Source organism: Thermobia domestica, chromosome 18 (genome assembly GCF_964235325.1).
Source record: "Thermobia domestica chromosome 18, izTheDome1.hap1.1, whole genome shotgun sequence".
In the NCBI taxonomy this organism is placed as follows: domain Eukaryota; kingdom Metazoa; phylum Arthropoda; class Insecta; order Zygentoma; family Lepismatidae; genus Thermobia; species Thermobia domestica.
Genome location: NC_137471.1, coordinates 13,289,052 through 13,309,305, shown reverse-complemented (window position 1 = coordinate 13,309,305; position 20,254 = coordinate 13,289,052). Strand labels below are relative to the sequence as shown.

The following is a 20,254-nucleotide window of genomic DNA, read 5'->3' as shown; positions in this document are numbered from 1 at the left end:
TGAAAGACAATTTATGATACCTGCTACATGTTGATACTGTTCTGACGCTTCTTATTCCTCTTTTGGTGCTGTACTCCTTATATTAGTCAAATATCAGGTACACATTGCATTTGTTCAATTTTTCAAGCACATATGACCGATACAATTTTATGAAGTCAAGAACAGTTCCGTTAGATGGCCAGTTGACCACCCACAAAACAGCACAACCAAGTATGATAGCATCTTCGTGCTTGTACGATCTCATAGACTTCTCTACCTGTAATATTTGTTTCAGTTTTGACTTACTTTTGCAGAACCTGGGAGTCCCATATTCATCAAACAAAGATGTGAGGACAGCGGCAAGCTCATATGAAATCACTCCTTTAGCATCAATATCTCTTGTAGATGTGAGTCACATTGCACGCGTGTACAAGAGTTCTGTGTCAATGACACCAACACTAGCTGTCATCGCAGGAAACATTGGGAACCGTTGTTTAGATTGGATCGTGAAAACCAGTTGGTAGTTTTTCTTCGTAAGAACACAACGCCTTCTCACCTATCTCAAGAGCATCATCAACATTCACTTTCTGGGAACAAATTTTCCCTGTCACAATATTCACAATAGTTTTTGGGTGATCATCGGTCTTCAGAGGATCTATACAATGAGACAGCTTTTTTAAAACCTAATTCGGTCTGCAGCATCTCCTTTTACTCGAGATGGCATTCCTTCCTTTTGCTTAGTTATTTCCATATCTCGTCCAGCATCTCTCATGACATAAATGTCATTTACTAAACGACTGCAGGTGTGAAGGCTGAAAGCCCATCGCTTCACTGCTGATGGATTTAGTGTAAGTCCGAGTATTCCTCCTGGTCTATGGCCATAACGCATAAATGTATTCTCAATGAACATGTCTGACCAAATAGCATTCCAGATACCTGGTTTGTAACGCAGAACATGTTCGCCTTTCATAAATCGTTCTAGTATTTCACTTGGAAGTATCCCTTATTTTGTTTCTGAGATATTTTTCCTAAATTCTATGAAAATGCTACCATCTGTGGGCACAAAATTAAGATTTTACGATTTATTATTACTCATGTCAGTAAAGATTTTTTTTTCAAAAATAGGTTTCAGAAATGATAACATAAACTTCTTTTGCAGCCGCCATATTGGGCGCCATATTGAATATCTAGATTTGTATCAATTTCATAACATTTTTGACTTTATTATTGGAATCTGCAACCCAAAAAACATATAATTTGATACCCATCTTGATAAAATATACAAAAATATTCCTATCACTTTTACAGCCGCCATATTGGCCGCCATCTTGAATTACTCAAAATGCTCAAGGTGTACATTTGTACACCCGGCAGATTCAGATTCAGCACCCTCAAATGAGCTAAAAACCACTGAAAAACATTAGACATACTGAAATTTTTGGTTTGGTCCAAAAGTAGGGTTTTTCCTCCAGACTAATAGGAGTGTAGAAATTTCAGCTTTAAGAGTCCCTATCACTGCGAAATTAAAATACCGCTTATTTTACAGTAATTATGTGATATCTTCAAATAGATAAAAGATAATCGAAAAGTGGATCAAGACCTCGCTAGACGATGTTATTTTGCATGAGGTACCGTTATCACGAGTCACCTAGTAGGTTTCCGTTTGCAGTTATTTAGAAACGCGAAAATAAATGCTGATTTTCTAAATGGCTAGAAATTGAAAGCAGATAAGTAAGTCGTGATAACGGTATCTCAGGTAAAATGATATTGTCTAGGGAGATGTTGTTCCACTTTTCGATTATCTTTTATCTATTTGAAGATATCACATAATCACTACAAAATTAGCGGTATTTTAAGTTCGCAGTGACGAGGCCTCTTAAGTCATCATCGAGAATCAACTGAAGAGCGACCTGAATTTAGAAAAGAAGCCCATTCGCGGGAATGTGGATAGCGTATGCGCTCGAGTTCGATTCCCGGTGGGAACTCACGTGGCTCAGATCCCATTTTAAAGCTGTGGGTTCACGTCTTATAGCCTTGCTGCTCAAAGGAACGCTAATCTCAAATCAAATCAAAATTGAGTTGAAAAAGAAAAAACAAGCAAACTATGTGTATGAAATCAAGAAATAATGGCAGAAGTAGGCCCTGGATCCGCCCCTGACAGACAGTAGAGACAAAGTTTGTAAAAGATAGGGTATGAACGTATACCCATCAGTGTCATAATTCGTCTCTTTGGCAATCACTAGCCAACGTAAATATGAGTATTTTTGTGGAGCCCAGATTTCCAACGTTTCATCTACGCTGGACCAACGTGTTTTTAATGCTGGATAAACTGTACTTCCATGGCTGATCAAAACTATCGGCTAAACGTTTGCACATTGTTCGTTGGTCAACTTAGGACTTAAACTACGTTGGACCAACATATTTTTCAACTTTATTTTAACAATTACAGTACTACTAATTCCAACGTATTGTTATGGTTGAAGGAACTACATTTGCATGTGCGGGAACAAAACTATTGGCTAAACGTTGGTAGATTGTTCGCTGGTCAACTTAGGTTTTAAACTGCGTTGAGCCAACGTATTTTTCAACTTTATTTTAACAATTGATACTAATTTCAAGGTATTTTTATGGTTGAAGAAACTACACTTGGGTTACGGGATCAAACTATTGGCTAAACGTTGGCGATTGTTTGCTGGCCAACTTAAAATTTAAACTACGTTGGGCCAACGTATCTTTCAACTTTATTTTAACAATTGGTACTAATTACAACGTATTTTTATGGTTGAAGAAACTACACTTAGGTGTACGGGATCAAAACTAGGGATGGCCACATTTTCCGGAAAAACGGAAAACGGAAAATATATTTTCCAGAAACCGGAAAATTGAAAACGGAAGACAGAAAATTTTCCGGAAAAGCGGAAGACGGAAAATTTTCCGGAAAAACGGGAAATGTGATTTCCGGAAATCGTAAAATTATTTTTCCTGAAATGGCTATCCCTAATCAAAACTATTGCCTAAACTTTGGGAGATTCTTCGTTGGCAAACTTATGGTTTAAACTACGTTTGGCTAACGTATTTTTAACTTTATTTTAACAATTACTACTAATTTTAATTCTAATTTTAATTAGCTTACATAAGCTCAAGGAAGTCGACCTATGGGGCTTTATGTAATCAGCTTCCCCCCCCCCCCCCCGATCAAGATATTTTTACTCGATCTTTTTTTATATCTGGCAATGAAACACACATACCTAAAAGTTTCCCTCCACAAAATTACACAGAAATTGGCGCCACGTTGCAGGTCCAAGAACAGTAGGCTAAGTGTATTGGTAGGATGCTTTAGAACATTAGGGCGTATTCGAGAAAATGATGTTCATGGTCTTCCTTTCTTTCTCTTTTACATTCATACCATGGCATTACCAGCAAGAATGAACGCTCAGAACAACAAGAATAAATAAAGAAACATGTTAAGATGGTGGTTATGTTATCATGCTGCATCCAACTAAATTTACTGCCTTCTCTAGTGACACAAATGAAAATAGTTACCCTCTCTAATTGACAACTAACTACGATTTGCTGTAGGTCTGCTCTGATACTTAACAACCAATGAGTAGTCTATGTATATAACTTACAGTCGAGAGTGCACATTATTATACTGGGTAATTTTTATCCAGAGTTGCACCTTCATCAGCTCACAGCTCGACTCAACCTCCCACCACGCTGTCAACAAATGTCTTCGTAAACTCTCTTTTTTTTCCCTTTCTTTTAAGCAAAAAGTTCCTGCCTTAAAATAAATTCTAACGTTAGAAAATTTACGTTCTTCTTTCTTCTGCTTGTGTACAAACAATTATTTTGGTCTGTTGAAGAAAAGTGGTCTTTTTAACTCTAATAAGCTTCAGGTAAGTTACGTGGAAACATTTTGTTCAGAGGAACAAGAAGTTCTCTTCTGGACTGTCTCGGTTCCTGCTGAGACAAACGCACGCAACTAAATAGTTAAGTTATTTATTTTACACGAACTGGCTTCTTTTAGAGGACAATATATTTAATATCTCTGAAGCAATGACACTAATTATACGTCTTTGTACTAAGTGCATACGCCATTATTACTGGAACAAGAATATGTATTACAGGTATGTAGGAAAAGAACGTTCGTGATTTCTTGTTGCAAAGGTTACCATCCATTCAAAGGAGCAGCGAAAAACGAACAGAAACCTTGAAAAGTGAACGAATTAAGAATACTAACATTCTAGAATAACAGATCCAGAATCCATATCCACAAAGAAATTAAATGGCGACTGAAAGCAGGGAATTCGTGTTCAAAAGCTTTTGTCGTCGCGAATTTTATGGGGAAATTTGAAGCATAAAATATATAGAACGAATATATATATATATATATATATATATATATATATATATATATATATATATATATATATATATATATATATATATATATATATATATATATATATATAAGGGCGGATCCAAGGGGAGGCTATAGGGGCTATAGCCCCCTTGACCCTCAGGTATACACTGGATAAAATGGACTTCAATCCTGTTTTACACTGGATAAAGCGGCAAACTATGGTTTAGCACCTCCCTTGATCATATCCTGGATCCGCCACTGTAACTGTTGTTCTGTATGGTTGCTAAACATGGTCGCTTATTCTGGGAGAAGAACGTAGACTGAAAGTATTTGAGAACAAGATCCTTAGACGAATATTCGGACTCAAGAAGAACAGGAATGGTGAACGACGGGAAACTTCATAACGAGGAACTACATAATTTATACGGTTTATCGAACATTGTTAGGGTCGTCAAGTCTAGGAGACTTAGGTGGGCAGGTCATGTAGCCAGAATGGAAGAAAGTAGGAACCCTTTGAACGTTTTGGCTAGGAATCCAATCGGAATGAACGACCAGTAGTAAGACCTAGGCGTAGATGGGAGATCAAAAGTAAAGATGGATCTCGCAGAAATACGAATACAAAGTAGAAACTGGATCCAGTTGGCTAAGGACAGAAGTCAATGGAGATTTATGAATATGTTATTGAACCTCCGGGTTTCATAGGCCATAGAGTTAGTTAGTTAACATACTTCTGTTGAAATTGTTGTACATATACTTTGAGGGATTGGGAATTAGATTTCTGGGCTTTCAGCATCTATGATCATGTTCGCCCGTCCTTCGGCGATTACACTATCCGAAGAATTAAGAGAGAAAAAAGGAATTGGGAAGAAAGGAAGTGACCTGGGACCATTATGTTAGGTATTTGGTGAACACCACTTGTATAAACATGAAAGATAGGCGGTTTGTAATTGAATACTAAAAACTAGTTGACTGCTTACCTCGGTAGTTGTGAAGTCTAGGAGGCAAGGACATTGGGTTCACAAGGTTCTGGGTTTGAGTTCCGGAGGAGCAAGTATCCGGGCTCGAACCAAAAATCGTTAAAAGTTACAGGGCGCCGGCCAAACATGTTCAAAATTGCTCGGCCTGGGTTTAGGATTCTCAACGGCTCGTCTCACAGCTCATTCACTATCGAGCCGAGCCGACAGCTCATCCAACAGAGCTGAATCGAGCCGAAACAAACCTAGTCGGGGACTCATCTCAACCGAGCCGGCTCGAGCTGTTCACTCAGTTGAATCGAGCTGAGTCTCGGCTCAAAACTTTAACTGTGCAGGTCTCAGCCTTGGTGGAAAGAACTTCAGTATATACTTACATTGGTGTTCACGACATTTGAGGCTGTCTTCTTATATGTCGTCTTGTTAATCGAGACGAGACGAGATGCGAGCAGTGTCCCATCTCGTGAGCAACACTAAAAATATTCCACATTACTGCTCACGTTTCTCATAGCTTTCGATTTCTAGTCTAATCAAGCAACGATTTCAAAACGAGTTAAGACGAGCTAAACGAGTGAGCTATTTATCAAACTCGACTCGACTCGAAACTCGACCTCAAAATACTGACTCGACTCGAATTCGCTTCGGGTCAAGTTTTAGCTCGACTCGTCCGCATCCCTAATTATCACATCCTTCCATTCCTTCTACAAAGACCTGGATACTGCACTGTTAATTTAATTCAATATGCTATCACACCCACCCTCAAAGTCGAATTCTTGCTGATGGCAACTACACAATCCAAAATATTCATAAGTTGTAGCATCACTTACTATTAAAATAACTTTTGTACCATAAAGTACTGTCATACAATACCCCGTTTGTTATTAAGGTACATAATAGAACCTTCATAGTTTTTTTTATTTCTTTTTCTTTAGTATTAGTATTTGAGTCAATGAAGTAGGTAAATAACTAACTAGAACAGTTGCAAAGACTCTTTGAATCATATAAAACATCATTGTTTTCGTAAAAAGAAGACGAAGGACCAGGCCATCAATAAATGCCTGGAAGATGATTCTTTTTTATATTGTCAACGACATCATATTATTCTCCCGTTGTCTCCCTTCTTATTCATCAAACTACTCCCTTCGGCACTATGCACACGTGCAACAAAGATACACACACACACACGCATAAACACACCCATATGCATAGATCCGATATTGATTGTGATGCTAGTCTGTCCAATGGAGTGTGATGGATTGTAGCCTATAGAGAAAGACACACAAGTGGGTGCTTTTAATTACACGAACAAGATCTCTGTATTATTACACCTGTGTGACCAGATTTTGTAGGTGGAAGGAGTGTTACAGGTGGTTTGATATATATAAAGTAATTTCAAGTTGTATCCTGAATTGCCAACCTAGGGATATGATAATTTATGCAAGGTACTGGTTATTATGTTTCTTTCCTTTAGCCTATAAAATAAATATTCATTGACCATCTATACGTATACTAAAAATGTAGGTTTATATGTTTGTCTCCAATTCTTTCGACAATGAGATCCTGAGAACAAGTGCTAGAAACGTGTCGTTTTCACTGGTAGATTCCAAATTTTGTGTAGAATGTCCAAATCTAATTGAATATTAAAAAAAAAAAAAACATGGCCGTTATTTCTTTATTACACTTTTTAGAGGTACACTGGAAGTGTTGAAAATGTTAAGAAGCATAATATCCTACAAATTATACATCCCAACACAATATAAGTGTATACAAGGGTTGCATGTCCCTCAGGCGTTTGTTTCAGGGCCAAATTATAATGAAAAATGAAGGATAATCATTTCTCAAGTCTAAGACGAACTTTATTGTTTGGAATGGTTTGCTCAATGAACACTATATATCACTGACATTATAATTAATTGTGTGTGTATTGTATTTGCTTATTACATACTGCATGCAAGAAGAAAGAAAACACTGATCATATATGAATTAGAAACTCCAACCGGAAATAGGCTTAAATCTTGCAAACAGTGCGAAATATTAAAAAAAAAGAAGAAAAAAAAGAAAAAAAAGAAAGAAAAACCTGCTCTTTATGGTATCCCTTGCCGATTTTTATCAAGACGTCTTTCACTTGTGTCTGTAAAGGGACATGTACATATGTTGTGAGGAATGACAAGGATATTCATGCTCATATGTGAATGATGCGCTGTGTAGAGAGCGCAGTTTCAGCTAGTAATACTTTCAAATCTTTGAAGTATTCATTGTTAGTGCTGCATGTACTGTGTATAGGCTGTGACCGAATTACAAGTAAACTCAACGAGAATTTCTGTAACACGTGAAATGTTCGTTCTTCTTCTTTTTCCTCTTAATGCAGTGATCCAGACCGGCCCTAAGCAATTTGCCGCCCCGTGTAACGGCATCATATGCCGCCCCGTGTAACGGCATCATTTACCGCCCCGTGTAACGGCATTATTTACCGCCCCGTGTAACGGTATCATTTATCGCCCCGTGTGACGGTATCATTTACCGCCCCGTGTAACGGCATTATTTACCGCCTCGTGTAACGGCATCATTTACCGCCCCGTGTAACGGCATCATTTATTGCCCCGTGTAACGGTATCATTTACCGCCCCGTGTAACGGCATCATTTGCCGCCCCGTGTAACGGCATCATTTATCGCCCCATATAACGGCATTATTTACCGCCCTGTGTAACGGCATAATTTACCGCCCCGTGTAACGGCATCATTTGCCCCCCCCCCCGTGTAACGGTATCATTTGCCGCCCCGTGTACCGGCATCATTTGCCCTCCGCTTTCTCCAGAAAGAACAAATCTTAAAAGCCAGGATTTTAAGTGTGTTACCACATCATAAACAACGAAGGAGAGTGAAAGGGCATTCGCACTCAGAAGAACCTAAAAACTACAAGTACAATCTCGTTTTGTCTGTTTTTTTTTCTTTAATTAATAATCTATTATGTTCGTGACAGATAAAGCAAACACTGCTGCAGAGGAAGGATGGTAATCCTTTCTTCAACATAATATATCAGTTTGCAATTCCAGGGCAACTAGCTGTTTTATCTTTATTTCTTGATTTTCCTTCTACATCTATTAAAAAAAAAGTTTTTAAAAAGTTGTTTCCACCTTCAATGATAAGGAACTTGTTTTTGACAAAGATAAGCCTTTTTTCATATCAAAACCATGGCAACTAACTAAATGAAACCGGTATTCGTTATTGTTCAACAATTGAGTTGATGTATTTGACAACAATCAAGTAATTCATGTTAGGATTTATTTGACCATTTGATTTAGCATTGTCCATGTGATCTTAAACTAGTGCGACTTAAAGATGATTTATGAGTGTAGTATTCAAATAGGTCAGCTTAGTAAATTTAACTACCATCATCATGAAGTCTGTTTGCAACGAGAAATATTTATTTTAAATAATATACGTAGTTATGACAGATTTTGCCCCCCTCAAAACTTGCCGCCCGTGAAAATTTACGTGTTGCACATATGGTAGAGCCGCCACTGGCAGTGATAGAATGAGAATCAACTTTTTTCTTTCTTTATTTTTTCTCTTTTTTTAAAGAAAATTCTGACTGTGAGCCTGCTGAAATCGCAGTAGCTCAGTGGTTACACCGCCACCGGTCTAGTAGCTTGCACGTGCTTCTTTGGTGTACGAGGTTTCGGGTTCGATTTCGAGTGGGAGAGCCTTTGGAATTTTAATTGCCCTCGATGTTTTAGGGCCTCGATGGCTCAGTGGTAGAGCGTTCACCCCCTGGTGCATAGGGTTCTTGTTTCGATCTCATCTCGCGCCAAGTGAGCTTTGTGGTGGGCAAACACCGTATGTGTGGGTTTACTCGGGGTTCTCCCGTTTCCTCCCTCTTTCTTCATTCCACTATTTCATCCATTTCTCATCATCACGGTCTACTTTAGCCTAACCGACACAAACGTAGGACGTATAACTTAAAGATTTTATTTATTTATTTATTTATTTATTTATTGTCCTCGATGTTTATGTATTCGTATCTCTGTTGCAATTGGTTACTGGAAAACTGAGTAAAATTTAGTTAAACAGAGAGATAATTAGGTAAAAACAAGTTACTGAGGAACGTTTGGTAAATCAATTAACTTAAAAAAAATGGTAGAACGTTCACATCTACTGCGTGGGATCCCTGATTCAATCCCAACTCGTTCCAAGTGGTTTTTATGGAGAAAAACAACTATGGGAGGAGTTTTCTTGGGATTCTCCCGTTAGCTTCGAACCGTGGAACGCAAAACTGAAATATATTATTGAATTTCGAAGTAAGTTTAGGGTGTTAAGGGTATAAAAAATACAGACCGCGTTTTTAGAAACGCTATTTTATATAGGATAAAAGTGGGAGGTATTGAATTGATATCATAAGTTAAGTGCAAACTTCACATTTGTTGTTGTTGTTGAATTTTACCGTCCCTTTTCAGCACCGAAGCTATATGGACCTATACTATAAGGTGGAATTCGAACCAAACGTGTTCAAATTTTAGTGCTCTCTCAGTGGGAATCGAACTCGGGACAGCGTACAACAAAGGCACACTCGCTGACCACTAGACCAGCGGAGAGGGTTGCAAACTTCGCATTTAGATGTTAAAACGTTATTTTTATTTGATTATTTTTTATGTCTATTGAATTATCCAAGTTCTACAAAATATTGTATATTCTGTCCTATTGAAATGAGATCTTTTAGTTTACGCCCCATACAGGGGCGTACGCGTGGGGTGGGTCCTGGGCTCCGGACCCCCTCTTCCCCCGAAATCCCGAATTTTTTGTAAATGTAGTCTACTTTTAGGGGCAATTTTAGAAATTTTCATATAATTTAACCTCAAATTGTATTTGGACACCCCCCTGAAACGCTTTAGACCCCTCCCGAAATAAATTCCTGCGTACGTCCCTGGCCCCATGGTTATTAGAGCTAGGCTAATGGAGACGGTGATGATGAGAATGGAATGAAGAATGTGGGAGGAAACGGAAGAACCCGGACAAAACCCACGCATACCTTGTTTGTTCACCACAAAGTTCACGTGGCGCGAGCTTGGGATCGAACCAGGAACCCCATGCACCAGATGTGAACGCCCTACCACTGAGCCACCACGGCCACTTTTGTCCTATTGAAATTATAGTTTGAAATTCTGATCTTCCTGCAAACATTGCTAAAAGGTAAGAGTTTGTTTGGTTGTTTCCTAAATAGTTCAGATTTTGGAAATATCAAGACTTCGATATCGACGTATCAAGTTCTTTGTCAAAATGAAATCTTCCTTCATCAGAATTTTTAGATAAAGTCTAGAAAGTAATTTATTGTTTCCTTAGACAATAGCAAGAACTTTATCAAACTATGGAACATAATTATCTCCCATACGAGAAGCTTGTAGTATTTTGTTTCGGAAAGATGTTCACTTTATTTTAGGGTGGTTCATCTTCTCAAGGATCAATGGGAAGCACTGAACTCAACAAAACCAAACAAAATTTCGAGCTCACTTTTCTGATTAACAGTAAAGTCGTCAGCAAACAGGGCCGTAACTTGTGGGGGGCAGGGGGCAACAACCCCCCCCTCCCAGGGAAGCTTCTCGCCGTTCGAGGGGGGCCACTTTAAGAGAAAATTTTCTTGCTCCATGTACGATACGAATATGAAATTATAAATGAAGTATTAAACAGGTTCACTACTTTACATAAACAAACAACACACAGAAGGTAAACAAAACAAAAAGTGATTCGTGGGTCTATTTCAGTAAAAATAAATAAATGTCTACTATAAGGGGCCCTAGAAATAATATTTATTCGTATGGCTTTGAGATTTGTCAATATTGTCTTCTTAATTAATTTGTCATGTATGGAACGGGCCCAGGAGCGTAACTAACCCTGCAGACCTGGCCGTTCGGGAGGGCCCACAGGCTCGGGGTTCCATAAAGAGTAAGAGAAAGATGGAAAGAGGGGGCCCAAGAATTAGAAAACAACTTTTTTCTAGGAGGCCCAAAACGCATATTAATGCTTGCGCCCCAGAGAAAAATCTAAGTTACGGCGCTATCAGCAAAACAAAACAAATCAATGTTACCAGTTCCTGATCATTATATTAACACTGATAATAGCATTACAAATGTAAGACATTAGCCATACTTCATGGAACATGTTAAAAATAAGCACTTTTATCTACTTTTAAGATTATAATGTCCATTGCACTGTACCAGAGGTAAAGATCTGGAAATCGTAGCTAAAACCAACGAAATTTGATAATGTTTTTGTTCGGTAATGCTATGGTATCATAAAGACAAGAATATAACGGCTTTTCAAAAATCTCAGGTTTCTATGTAGATATAGCATGAAATTTCATTCTATGTGGTTATGGAAATTGATATATTTAGGCAGGTGCTAAAACCAAAATAAGGCATCTTAGTACCGATAAAAAAAAAGTTTGGGAAAGAGGAGAGTTACTTAAATGGAGAGGAGAACCAACACAATTTTACTCCACATGTGTTTATTGTATGTACAGTTCCTTATATATGAAAGACAGCCTCATTACATGTTATATGAATGTTGCTAGTGTGTATGTGTGTGCGTGTGGATGGAGATGGTTTTGTGCATAACCGCTAAAGATATTTTCCGTAAATATCCGAAGGCTGTTACAGCAAGCAGCCTCTAAACGTATAGACTATCCTATCTTGCCGTCCTACCTTTTCTGAGGCGAAGACGTGCAGGTGTTACCCAGACATTCTGTCGCCAGTCAGTTGTTGGACCAACTCAAGAACAGCATTCCATCGCAGGTCGAAGATCTCCCCAACCACCTAAACTTTGCTTTTGCCGTTCAGATATATGTATGTGAATATATATATATATATATATATATATATATATATATATATATATATATATATATATATATATATATATATATATATATATATATATATATATATATAAAACACCAGTTGGATCGCTGTCCCATGTAAAGATGAATGTAAGAAATACTTTGAGACAGGTGCGCAAAGGGGGAGGAAAGTAGGGAATATGAACATCCAATCGAGCAACTTGGGGAGATATTAGGATCAGCATGTCCAACATATGAGATCATTACCGAACCATACGATAATGTTGTTTCTGGTACTGTCATTACCTCCATAAAGTATACATGTGTGTGCGATAATAATAACAAGTTATGCATTACAATAAGGAAATATACCACGAAAAGTTGACATTCAACTGTGACCCGCACAAGTCCAGCTGAAGAGATGTCGAGAAACTCAATAAAAAAACTGACTAGCTATTTGTTGGAAGTGTGAACTTGGAAATCAGACTTTTTTTCATACTTATTACCCTTTGTTGAATAATCAATGCCATTAGGTATGAAAAACAAAAAATCTGATTTCCAAGTTCACATTTCCAACAAATATTCAGTGTTTATTGTGTCTCAGTCTCAATATCATTTATTCAGTCTCAGTATCTCTTCAGCTGGACTTGTGTGGTTATGGAAGTCGCGGCTTCAACTGCCGTTGGTAATCGGGCGATTTAACTATTGACCAGTTCGACCAGAAATATTTTTGATTAAAAAGAGTACATATTGATGTAAATTATCAGGAAAACAAAACACAAAGACATCCTCATAACTAGAGAGAGCCTGTTAAATCAGAGAGAAAAGCCTAAAATAGTTAATTCACTGTCATTTATATTTCTGGGATGATTTGCCTTCCTGAATACCTAAAGGTTGTCCTTTATTGCAATATTCTAAACTCTTCACAGGTCATTTTTACATTGAATTTTATTTTCATAACTTGTTTCAATTACATAGGCGGATCTAGAAAGTAAAAACTGTGGGGGGGGGGGGAGGCGGCTAGAATCCAGCTTATGATAGGTGCACCATGAGATTACTATAAACTTCCGAAAATATACAGGGTGGACCAAAAGTAGGTATACACACCAGCATCGATCAAGTATGACATTTTAATTTATTAAGATAATGCATTTATTTGCTTTGGTCTGTTTCGAGCTTAAGGTATAAGTGAAAATAAATTAAGAACAGATAAGGAAAATACTAAGTCAATACCTGTATGGATAACGATAAGTAAATGATATAAAATGTTATGATCGATCAGTACGGAACTGCATACCTACTTTTGCGCCATGCTGTATAAATAATAGTTTAAATTATTTTTCACTTAAAAAAAATGGAGGGTACGGGCTAGGCCCCCGGCACCGGATTGGACCGTCACTGGTTTCAATGTAGAGTTTTAATGACACTGAAGAGTCACACTTTACATTTGTTCCATGTAAATGAAAATAAATTCAATTAATTGGACAATCACATTGGAATTAGATTCTGCCAGCATTATAAGGTCCTACATCTAGCCATGAGTGGCTCTTTTCTTCGTCATCTCATAAAATATTTCTCAATACATTTTGATACAACTCATTAAATTAAAAAAAAAAAAACATTATCATTAAATTTTTAAATGAATTTGTGAATTTTTATTTGTGTGAGAAAGACTTGAAATTCCATGTAGGAAAGTTTACTATAAAGAAGTATTCCAGTGATTTTTTGTAGTAGATGTTTTAGGGGCTCGATGGCTCAGTAGTAGAGCGTTCACCTCCGGAATTCCCTACTTCTTAATTCAAATAGCTCCCCGGTTTCCTCACGATGCTGGAACAAATACCGAAAAATTTTTGCTCTCACTGAAAATCGAACAAACTCAACACTATGCTCGCACACGTTATGTCATTTGGCTACACAGGGGCATGGGATAGTACTCAAACGAGAAAAAAATCTCTAAATGCAATTTTATATTGTATCGTTGATGTTTATTATTATTATTATTATTATTATTATTATTATTATTATTATTATTATTATTATTATTATTATTATTATTATTATTTCTGACACCCTAGTATTGGAGATCGAACGCTTTCCGTAAAATCACTGAAATCAAGCAGTTATATGTAGATCAATTAATGTTCAGGGGTAAAAGTGCGGGGGAACGCGATGGGATGCCGTCCCCCCACCTCCAAGAAATATGTATGGCATCCCCCCAGTTGCCCAAAAAATTGCAATGGCCAAAGATAGTCAGGGGGACGGCGTGACGTCTTGCCACTACCTACCGTCCCCCTACCTTTTCAGATCCACTTTTATCCCTGTTAATACTGAGATAGGTGATCGGGTATTGGGGAAAACCAGATGACGTTCGGATTGCGTCATTCATTCGTCTTAAGGATAACTAAGGAGCTATTTCAATGGAGGAAGTAGCGGACTTTGGTCAATCAAATTATGACTTGTAGTTTGCTGACCACACATGATCCAATTTAAGTCACAGGAGGTATACTTAAGCCTCTCGGGACGTAATGATTAGGGAATTTTATTATTATTATTATTATTATTATTATTATTATTATTATTATTATTATTATTATTATTATTATTATTATTATTATTATTATTATTATTATTATTATTATTATTTAAAAAAAAGACCTTTAAAACACTTTAAAGAGAAAATAAAATATTTTTTGTTCGGGTAAAATTAAAAGAATTAAGTTCCCTTATGTTGAGAGCTTGTCCCCAATAGCCGGTATGCAAACCCTCTCTTATAACTGAAATCTACATTTAAAAAAAACTACCTGGTTAATCCCGAAGATGGGTTAACCGGGACTCGGATTATCGCGAGTCTATTGTAACTGCTATACTGATTAATCGCAAACTAAAATACAAATTTTGCATTGCGTTGACGCAAATCGCTATGGAATAAGGCCCAAAACAAACAGAAAACTAAACCTGATAAAATCAGTTTATAATAAACTAGTTTGAAATATGACTCCCAACAAAGTACATTATAATTTAATGAAAAAGATGTATCTTTTTTTTTCTATTTTAATATAGTTATATGATAATATCTACTGAAAGACTTGGCAACACCGATTGAGATCTACTCTGAATCCGTAAATATTATCTGAAAAGGAAGCACCCTTAGTACATACACTTTAAACATAAGCCATAATATACTCATTTTTTTGCTATATACCCTTTGATATTGATGACCGCAAAGTACTGGAATTTCTCAATCAGATCGTGTGAGATTGATATACATAGAAGAGAGAGAGAGAGATAATAAATAGTCAGAGAAGACAGAGGAAAGAGTATTTGCAAATAAAACCAACCATCCAACAACACCTGTGTATACGTGAAAGATTCGTCCTTCCTCGATAGATAAATAATAATAAAAAAAAAGGAAAAAAAAACTCTTAAAGGGAATATCAGCCTCTCCATCAAGCAAATATATTCTTCTAACGCCATTGATAATAGCATAACAACAAGTGAATTTCTTTTGGGCTGGTTTGTTAGCTGGTGTGGTGTGTGTGTGATGGTTGATGGCCCGCTCTCTCACGGTTTCCATGAACACCTGTGCCAAAGAATTTTTAATTTGGGGACTGCACATCACGATTTTATCCAAGGTTTAACTTAGGATCATTATAATACCTATCTTTAAGCTTATAACATGTATATTTTTTCTTCTCTTGTTTGACTGCAAACCTACTTCTGAATAATCAATTGCAAAGAAAGTTATAATACTAGTTATCTCTCCCAAGACTTTGACTGGGACCTAATTCTCAAAACTACTTGTGTTGCAATGCTAGTACTTAACTTTTGAAAATCAAGTATTTTAAAATGATGACAAAGGAGAGATATTAGCATTATAGGGCCTTATGCAGAGTCGTTCTGACGCGTGATTAGTACCATACTAAAGAGTTCGACTAACATAGGTTTCCTGCAGTAGTCAGGCCTTTAGTATGAAGCTAATCATACATCAAAAACGACTCCGCATAAGGCGGATAGTGTTTAGAAAATACTTCTATAGTGCTGCCAAAATGTCTTGAGCCGTGGCAAAAATGCGAACTAAAACTCACATTCTCACACGCCCACGCGTTTAGCCAATGAGGGTTCAGTTATTGCTAAGCGAGAGAGCGGATGACGAAAGGGAGTGGGATTCTTTTAGCCGATAGCAGCGCTTGGAATGGAAGACTAGATGTCAAGTCAATGTGGTATATCTTTATTATTATTCTAGTATTTCTAGCCACTAACAGCTTTTTAAGCCTGAGCTGCTCCAATGCCATCTGTTAGCGATTAGCTGAATTACTTCCAGACTAGCGACGAACACGTGATCAATAGCGTTGTGTCGCCCTATCTCTAACATGTGTATCAGGAGCTTTCTAGACCTAGTGGCCATCCACGTCTTTTATTCACGTGACTCCCCAGTTTGCCTCACGATGCTGGGTCGACGCCTAAAATTAAGAAGCACCGGCAAGGAATCGAACCCGGGACCAACCAGTAGACTACGGTGTCTCTATTCTAGTGTTACTACTTTACGATATTTCACGATTTGTATGTGTTTTAACAAAGAGACCCTTGATCTCAAAACAGCCTGCACTCTAGCAACATATCTTGGAGTCAGCGCAGCTAGCGACAAATATTATACTGACTGTACACTGCTGGACTTAACGTGACTGAGGCATCCTGCACAAAACTGTGCGATATTCTGACATATCTTGTGTCTGGTTCATTATAGCTTTCTAAACATTCCACAGTATTACGAAAACAAAACTGATCAAATCACCAAATGTATATATTTCATTTGATTTGATTTTGGGTTTAGCGTACCTTTCAGCAGCGAGACTATACGAGACGTGAACCTACTGATGAACGTGGAATCCGAACCACATGAGCTCCCACCGAGAATCGAACGCCGCGTTCCCACGCTAAAGGCGCGTACACTAATCGTTTAAGCACAAAGGATTCCACCAAATAATATTGTATTGAAAAAATGTGTAACGTTTCGGCAATATATATATCGATAGATTGATCGATATTTTCAAATATTGCAATATCGACATCGAATAATTTTTCTGATCGATATTTTTCGATACTTTGAGTTTTCGATATGCTTCGATATATCGATCAAAATTCGATATTTTGTCGCTATCTGTTTACACTATCCAAATCCGGATATCGCACAGCCCTCATAGTCTTACATTGATATTGAATGATTGAGAAATCTAAATATTTTCCCTCCAGATGGTTGTGTAACTAAAATGTTTTGAGATTTGCATATTGCCGTTACTCACACACTGATATATTTTTCGCTTTATAATAAACACCAATTAATAAATCAAATACGAGGTGAACTAAATGATTATAAATTCTCATGAGTAGCTTTCGAGAAAATCGTTCAGAATGAATTATTTTGTAAACCCAAAAATTGACGATGTATCATAGCTACATCACCTTGTATACAAATAATTATATGCAAAAGTTAGTAGCTGCTTTTTATTAGATAACTTTTCTTTCCTTTGTTTGAAACAATAAGACTTACTGATGTGACTTCCTTCATGAGCCGCCTCCGACTTTAGCCTACTTTTAGTATGTTTAATTGATCTGGAGATTTAATTTTGCTTTATAGTTAGTTAACTTTCACTTTAGGCTTAGCACAGTGACATTAAGCCGTCATTTAGTATGTTTATTGAAATGAAATATTTAAGTTTTACGTCCCACTATTATACCGGCTAGGCTAAAGTAGACGATGATGCTGAGAAGTGAAGACAAGGGTGGACAGAATTAAGAACGAAGTGATCCGGGGAACAGTAAAGGTGAGACCAGTAGCAGAAAAACTGCAAGAAAATAAGGCTTGGGATTTCTGAAGAATTCTTCTGGGGGAGAGGAGGAGGGGGGGGCACTTCAAGTAAACAAAGAGTGAAAGTAATACTACGAAGATACAGTAATCCAGGTTGATTCCAATCAGACAAATGCTCTAGTGGGATTTTGTTGCTCCGAGGAGGATTATCCCCCGGACCATGTCCTGAAATCATCACTGGCTGGAAAGAAATTCATGACGCAATATGAGTCATTACAATTTTCAGATTATTCTAGAAATAACAGTTCAAATGTTCAATTTAAATTGCTTTATTTTTAAAGTGTGATATTTATACTAGGATATGTTTTGATCAAGGTCGCGTGCCAGGAGAGGATAATTGAAGGGGATACGTCAGGGACCCTTGGTAGATGGGCCGATAACATTAATTTTGAACTGTAAAACAGAAACAAATTTGTCATAACAAATTTGTAACACAACTTTAATATTATCTAATATCTCGTTAAGTCTATACTAAAAACAAAGTTAAACTTTAAAACGATAACTTCTATTGTATACTAATAAAATCGTACAATTAAATTCTTATATAGAATATTTTAGGGATACTATTTCGTTTATTAAAAAAAAAAAGACATTCCCATGCCGGGAATCGAACCCGGGCCTCCTGGGTGAAAGCCAGGTATCCTAGCCACTAGACCACATGGGAGATGAGTGGGTTGTTATTCTTCTATCCTTCACAGAGATATATCTTCGAAAAGTTGATCTACTAGTCAGAATTGATAACAAATCAGAATCCGTGATAAAACTACAATACGAATGAACAATTGTTTACAAGCACGTGAAACACAGGGCAATTTGAAATTTTATGTCATTCTTCTGTCGCACTTTCCTAATCTAATGATTTAAATTTATTACCCTAGAAGAGTGTTGCTCATGATACGAAATTTAACAGGATATTCGTGACGAGAAACAAGACAAAACAGATTAGTGGCGTATCTAGTACGGGGCCGGAGATCCTAGGTCTCCCCAGTTTTTTTAAGTGACAAAAATAATTGAATTGTTATTGATACAGTTTTGAAAGTTTATAGGAAGCGTTGCCGTTTACTCTCTATCGGGAAATTTTTGAAACATTAGATATTTCTAGTTTCTGTTAACGAAGTCCTTATACAGATTTCTAATTAAAATTATTTCCATACCTATCATCAGTGGTGTATTTAGGGGGGCCTTCCGGGCTTAAGCCCCCCGAAATCTTACTTACTATAGTAAAGTATATGAAATATCTTGCAGAATTTTCACATTTTCAGCAAAGCCCCCCCCCGAAAGTTAGCAAAGCCCCTCCCGAAAAAAAATCGTAAATACGCCACTGCCTATCATAGACTGGGCTCTAGATACTCCCCAGTTCTTATCTTCTAGATCCGCCACTGAAACAGATGTCTTCCAATAGGAAAATGTACACTTTTCGAGACGAGACACCACTTTCACCAGACCATTTCCGAGATGAGACTAGAGGCGGATCTAGAAGTAAAAAAACTGGGGGGCAGTCAGAGCTTAGACTATGATATAGGTATACCAAGTTTACTATAAACTTTCAAAAATATATAAATAATAGCTTTATTAGCTAGATCTGCCACTCGATGAAACAGTCGCAAATCTAGTCACGTGGGCAACATTAATTTAGAACAGGGCTGTAGTGGCTCAGTGGTAGAGTGTACACCTCTGGCGCATAGGGTCTTTGGTCGATCCAAGTGAACTTTTGTGGTGCACAAATAACGTGAGCGTGAGTTTTCTCACAGCTCTCCCGTTTCTACCCATTTACCTCATCCCAATATTATCATCCGTCTTATCATCATCGTCTCCCGTGGGACATAAAAAAAAAAACTAACCTAGAACGACACTATGGCATTAAACAAGAAACTTCTGATTATTAAGCCTAATATTTTTTAAAAAAAAAATCGTAGCTCTTCTAGAAAAAAAATTCCAAATCTTCCTATTTATGTGATACTAGTCGTTGCTTCCCATCCTTCAGGCCGGTGCACATTACATAGGTTATAATCATAGTCGCGTGAAGTTGGCCCAACCACATCGTAGAAATACAATAAAATTTATGTCAAGATTTAGTGCTTAATTAGTGCTAATTAGTGCTCAAGACCGCAGAATTAGTGCTCAATTGGTTTTCGAGATATATTGATTATTAAGATGGTTGGGCCAACTTCACGCTTTCTAAAAGTTGTTTCAAAATTCAAATTAAACGGTATAGGTAATTAGTGCTTAATTAGTGCTCGTCATC

General features: G+C 37.2%; 1 non-coding gene across 1 annotated transcript; it reads right to left on the bottom strand.

Annotated features, from left to right (window-relative positions):
• Window positions 1-18,601: 18,601 nt before the first annotated feature.
• Window positions 18,602-18,673, bottom strand: TRNAE-UUC (transfer RNA glutamic acid (anticodon UUC)). The gene has a single exon. It is a non-coding gene; the product is annotated as a tRNA-Glu (tRNA).
• Between the last annotated feature and the right edge of the window lie 1,581 nt (window positions 18,674-20,254).